The following is a 6,667-nucleotide window of genomic DNA, read 5'->3' as shown; positions in this document are numbered from 1 at the left end:
CAATTCTAAATAAAAAATATCTGGTAAGTTAAAAACTAATTTACAAAGACAAAGAGCATTTTCTCTGAACAACATGTTTAACACTTCTTTAAATTTCCTTCTAAAATAACCTATTATACATTTAGTTACAAAGGAGAAATTTTCCTTAATCTCTTTTTTATTAAGCTAGAAAACATATGTTATCATTTAATCTTTAATTTTTTCCCTAGCAATAAACTTTGTCAATGTAACTATATTCACATTCTTTTAGGATGAAAAATTACAATGCCAATTAATTTGTATTTTTTTTAAGAAGAATTATTTCCAGTATGCATAAGGTTTTTTTGGCATTCACTCATTTTATGAATCTCCTCATTTCAATTGCCATTTAATAATTTCTTTTCTTATGACTTGTATTTTTCATTGTACCAACTATTACATGCTATCTTATTGTATATTTTTGTACCTATCTCGAAAACATTCTTTCTTTATCCATATCAAAAGATTTCATAGAATTGTATCGGTAAATTTCACTATTTTCCCATAATTTACTTTATAATAAAATGGTTTGGAGCATATAAATTATGTAATTATAAAATTACTTCAACTATAATATAAAATATAATTAGATATTGAGATAAATTGATGATCAAATATTGTGAATATGTAGATATTGAAATAAAATAGTGAAGAAATGTGTTGAATACGCATATGTAGATATTGATATATAATGAGATTATTAAATAATGAATGCATACACGTGAGGAAATATTTTTGATAGAGGAGGAATGACCTGTTATAGAGTTTTATGAACCCAACGTTTCGGACTACCAAGTGAGTCCATCATCAAGGGATGGGTAAATAGATATTCTAAGATATTAATGATGTATCGAGGAGCTGTATTTCAAATATATAATAATCTAATGATTATGAAGTTTTTAAGTTAGAAAATTTAATTTAAAGGAAGGATAAATTAATTTTTTAAATTGATTTTTGAGTTTATGGATGAACTAATATATTAATAGATAATGATAAATATCTTCTTTTCCTTCTCTATTTGATTATGGAATTAATAATTAGTTTACTAATTAATTGTTTTTTCTTAGATATTTCCCTTTAATATAATTAGTCTACAATGCCGGATTGGAAAAGCATGATAGAAGATTCTCTATTATGTCATTTTTGAATTTTCCATTTTATACTTCAAAACTCCTTTATATTCTTAGATTAAATAATTCATTTTTCTTCTTTACTTCTCTTACTTCCACTTAATATATATATATATATATATATAAGGTTTAAATAAACAAATATTTTCTATGAGATAATCCTTTTTTTTAACTTTAAACTGATTTTTTATTTGGAGGACCAAAATATAGTTTTAAATTGATTATTTTTAAAAAGAAAATCTAACTTTGGGTCATAATTTATGTGAAACTAAATGATAATGATGATGATTAATATCTACTAAAACCAATATAGTTTATTAAAAGTTAAGATTGTGAAAAATTAATTGAAAATCATAGAGTTCAGGCTTATGTGATCCATATCAAGTTTGTGAGAGATTTTTCGGTGAAAATCACATGGAATACCATTTGTCGACGAGTTTCGAACCAACTAGTGTGGTTCATTGTCACGACAAGTTGAAGAACCAGATCAAGCTTAGCAAGTTAAATAGTCCGAGCATAGCCTCCAACGGCTAACTTGACCAACGGCTAGTTTGACTCTAGGACCGGGGTCAAAGTTATTTTATTAATATTTAGGACCAATCCCTTAGAATATATATAAAAAATAATTTTAAAGGGTATTAAGTTAAAAAAATATTATTAAAAATTATAAGTTAAATATTATTTAAAAGGAATTTTAGTTAAATAAAGGACCAAATAATATATGAATAAATTAAATGCCTAAATAAAGTAAAAAAGTATTATCAAAGATTATAAGTTAATTAATAATTAAATGGAAAATTAGTTACATAAAGGATTTTATAATATCTAAATAAAATAAAGTAAAATTAGTTAAAAATTATAAGTAGATTAGAATTAAAATGGAGAATTGGTTATACAAAGGACCTTCTACATATATAAAAATAATTGAAATGAGAGAATTATTAAAATAATAAGCTGATTAGAATTCATATGAAAAATTAGACCCAAAGGACCTTATAATCAGAAAAGAAAAAATTAACTCTTTAAAAATAAATAATTAAATGAAAAAATAATGATGAAAAAAAAATAATAAAAAATAAAAAATAAAAAATAAAATAAAATAAAATAAAAAAATAAAAAATTAATTAATTAAAAAAAAACAATATTAATAATAATAAATAAATAAATAAAAATAATAAAAATAAAAATAAAAATAAAATAAAAATATTAATAAAGACACCCTAAAGAGGAGGGTGGAAAACTAAGAGAGTGCTCGGACCCAAAGCTACTAATTTTCCAGCCATCCTCCTTATTGAGATTGCTTGACCTCTTTTCAATCTCAAGCGCTTTCGATGATGGAAATGTGAAACGTTAGCAATAACACTAGCCTCTTCAATACAAAAATGATGATTGGTTTTATCATCATGTGCTAAAGCGGAAGACTTAGCTCTCCTATGCTTAAGATCCGCTGATTGTTCGCTAATCCTTTGATTGATGGAGCGACGAGTCTCCCCAATATAAGGGTCCCAAAGGAACAAGGGATCATATAAACACCTTTCATATCCTTAGTGTGGATAGGATACTTAATTGAAAATCTTTAATATTTTACTTCTATGTTATAACTTTCAATACTTTTTGTTGCCACTTTTAAATTGATGTGCAAAAAACACAATAAACTTTTAAATTGATGCTTAAAAGCACGATAAATTATTCTCTTAAGATTTTATTTTATATACAAACCTAGGGTTGGAGTGTTTACTTTGAATTATTTTATAATTTAATAATAATGCTTTAAATCGAACGGAGCTTTGTAGTTTGCAATGTTGTGAATTCCATATACTGAAGCATGGGATTTGATTAAACGTTCTGACTATCTATAGTTGTGTTTCTTCTTCCTGATGGATGCAACTCCTGGTTCGACCCCCTCTCACAATGTTTAATCAATCTTAACTAAACCCTTTTTTTATATATCCCCTACACAGCCGCACGCATGCCCTCCCCTTCCTTCACGATACGATGGGGGGCGCGGATTTAACCTACAAACTTCGCGAAAAAACCAACCAAATGGTAATAAACCAGCGATGCAAGTTCTCTTGTAATATTGGTATTCTGGTAACCAGACTAATTCATCCACATACATTAAGAAATATCTTACCGAACTTACCATTTCTTCACCCAGTCCTAAATAAACCCTGAACATCCACGAAGAAATATCTTCCCAATTTTAACATAGGCCAACAAATTCCATATACGACAATATTATAACTTAACCAGCAATTCCCAAAAAGGCGTAGCCCAAGCCAACGAGGGGGGGCTGGAAATAGCTTTCAACCAGCAATTGACGCTCTTCGGTTTTACCTCACTGGATGCGTCATTGCCCCAAGAGCAAAGATGGCTACGTATCATTTGTTCCCAATCTTTGTATTTATTTTTCTGAATTGTGAGATGTGTGAATGTTCAATTATTTGGATGATTATAATGTTTAAAGAGTACATCCATAGTTTTTTTCAATGATATGTGAATAATTAATTAATAATATATGGAAATTTATTTGTTTATATTTATGTGGAAGTAAATGGTAATTAAGTAGTATTTTAAAAATTAAGGTTATGAGTTTAGTATTAAAAACAAGATTTTGTTGAGTTAATTATATATGGATATTGAAATATGAAAAAAATGAGGATGACTTTTATGTATTGAAACTTTTTAGTGGTTAACTGGTACAATTTAATCAAATAGGTAAAAAATATTGGGTGAATTGGAATAATTAGGTTAAAGTGCACAAGCTTTAGAGAAGATGTTAGCATTAGAGAAGATGTTTCTCACTTTCACTACACTATCACTAATGGTCATTTGAGTTGGGAGATATTAAAAGACAAACTAATTTCTCAACAATCTTTTAATAAATTCATGTTACTTGTAAACATTCACTGACAAAACTTTGATACCTTAGGTCTGAATTGACATTAAATACCTCTCCAACTAAAATTCATTTAATACCCATGTGATTGTTAGATCATTCTCCTCTATTTAAATTTAATATAATTATATTTTGGTGTTGTGAGATTTTCTATTGTTTATAATTTGGACAAGATTGTTTGGAATTACAAGTTTTTGAGTAAACAATATAAATTAAGATTAATTGAACAAAATATTGTCAAATTCCAACCAAAAATTCCTAAACATCTATGTTTTAGACAAACCATTAAAAATATTTATAAATACATAAAATAAATATAATAATTGAGTTTTAAGATTAAGATCAACTTATATATGGTTATTTTTTTAAAATAATGGAGACATATAAAATTAATTGTTTTAGAAATACATTTTTTTAATGGTGAAGAAAATATAAATTATAAATATTATGATTACTCTATGATTAAAAATTACATTATTAAATAAGAAATACTATCTCAATAAATATTAAGAAATTCAAATAATTAAAAAAAATATATAAATATAAAAAATTATGTTGAAAAATATAAACTTAAAAAATACTATTTTTTATTATTATTTAAAACGTACCTAATCATAATCACAAGGATTACCTTATGATATTAACAATCTATTCTTTTATTAATAAATAATTAAAATGATTTTAGATTAATTCCAAATGTGAAAAAAATTAATATATAAGAATGTGTTGTTTTAGAAATTTAGTAATATAGTTTCAATTTGATATTTCTGGATTCATTATCATTGAGTCAACAAGAATTTGTCAAATTCCATCCAAACATTATTTAGGTGGTTAGTACACCTTAAATACTACTCCTTATTTAGGTGGTTATTACACATAATCACAATTGACAATAGTTAATTATGATTCACATTACATACATAATTACAACATGTAACTAAAATAAATTCACTACTATACAAAACAAGTAGCCATGTGATCTTGAATCTAGAAAAAAACCAAGTTGTTCCCCAACTATTCTTTATTAGTTAAAATTTCACTCTTACACAACTATAAATATATGGGTTTTAAAGGTAATTGGTTGTTATTAATATTATAGGAATTTGGATAATGTATATGTGTTTCGCTGGAATGTATTAATTTAAATAACTAAATGTATTTAATATTTTATTGAGAATTGTTTAAACATTTCTTTTAACTTTTTCCAAATAAAGAGAATTATATAATTATATAAGATAATAATGAAAAGAAATTTCTCATTATATTACATGCGTATTATAATATGTTAGCAAAATAAGATATGGATTTTATAAAATTATATTATAAAAAGTTATATTAAATCTCTTAGTGTAACCTTTTTTTTAATTATCTCCTAAATTATAATTACGAAAAAAACCATTGTATAATACAAATATGTATAAGGATAGATTAATTAAATAAAAAAATTCTTTTGAAATGTTTTTTTAAACTTTAAATACCTTACTTAATATATGATTAAATTCATGTGTTGTTAGATTTTCTATTGTTTATAATTTGGCAAAGATTGTTTGGAATTACAAGTAAATTTGGGTAAAGATTGTTTGGCATTACAAGTAAATTTGGCAAAGATTGTTTGGAATTACAATTAAATTTGGGTAAACAATAAAAATTAAGATTGAGTCAACAAAAAAATTGCCAAATTCCTAAACATATAGGTTTTAGACAACACATTAACAATATTTATAAATACATAAAATAAAAATAACAATTTTGTTTTAAGATTAAGATCAACTTATATATGGTTATTTTTTTTAAACAATGGAGACATATAGAATTAATTGTTTTAGAAACAAATTTTCTTAATAAATATTAAGAAATTCAAATAATTAAAAAAAGTTATAAATATAAAATTATGTTGAAATATCTCACAAACTTAAAACATACTACATTTTTTATTATTTAAATTTCCTAATATTTATTAATTTAACTTTCATATCACATAATTATAATCATGTAGATATTAATTTAGTCCATTAGAATGATTAAGTTGTGATATTAATGGAATCCATTACAAAAATTATCTTATGATATTAACAATCTATTGTTTTATTAATAAATAAGTAAAATGATTTTAGATTAATTCTAAATATGAAAAAAATTAACATATAAGAATGTGTTGTTTTAGAAATTTAGTAATATAATTTTAATTTGATATGTCTAGATTCATTATGATTGAGTCAACAAAAATTTTTCAAATTTCAACCAAACATTATTTAGAAGGTTATTACACCTTAAAGACTACTCCTTATTTAGGTGGTTATTACACCTAATCACAATTGAAGATAGTTAATTATGATTCACATTACATACATACTTAAAACATATAACTAAAATAAATTCACTACTATAAAAAAAAATTAGAAATGTGATCTTGAGTCTAGAAAAAAAAACCAAGTTGTTCTCCAACTATTTTTTATTAGTTAAAATTTCACTCTTACACAACCATTAACATCTTTTATGAGAAATTGTGTAGTCCAACAAAAACATAAGATGGTGTTTTCTAGGCAATTTTTTGTTGGCATTATGAATTAGGTGTTTTCCTTCATGGGAACCTACCTAATGAGTTGTTCTTATTTGATAT

At 24.4% G+C, this 6,667-nt stretch overlaps 1 pseudogene; it reads right to left on the bottom strand.

Annotated features, from left to right (window-relative positions):
• Positions 1-3,382: 3,382 nt before the first annotated feature.
• Positions 3,383-3,520, bottom strand: LOC149170517 (U4 spliceosomal RNA; annotated as a pseudogene).
• Between the last annotated feature and the right edge of the window lie 3,147 nt (positions 3,521-6,667).

This window comes from Pinus tabuliformis, chromosome 4_2, assembly GCF_031772625.1.
Source record: "Pinus tabuliformis cultivar Carrire ecotype Pingquan chromosome 4_2, CPIR1, whole genome shotgun sequence".
NCBI lineage: Eukaryota > Viridiplantae > Streptophyta > Pinopsida > Pinales > Pinaceae > Pinus > Pinus tabuliformis.
The sequence above is the reverse complement of the archived record's forward strand: the minus strand, read 5'-3'. Positions and strand labels throughout refer to the sequence as shown.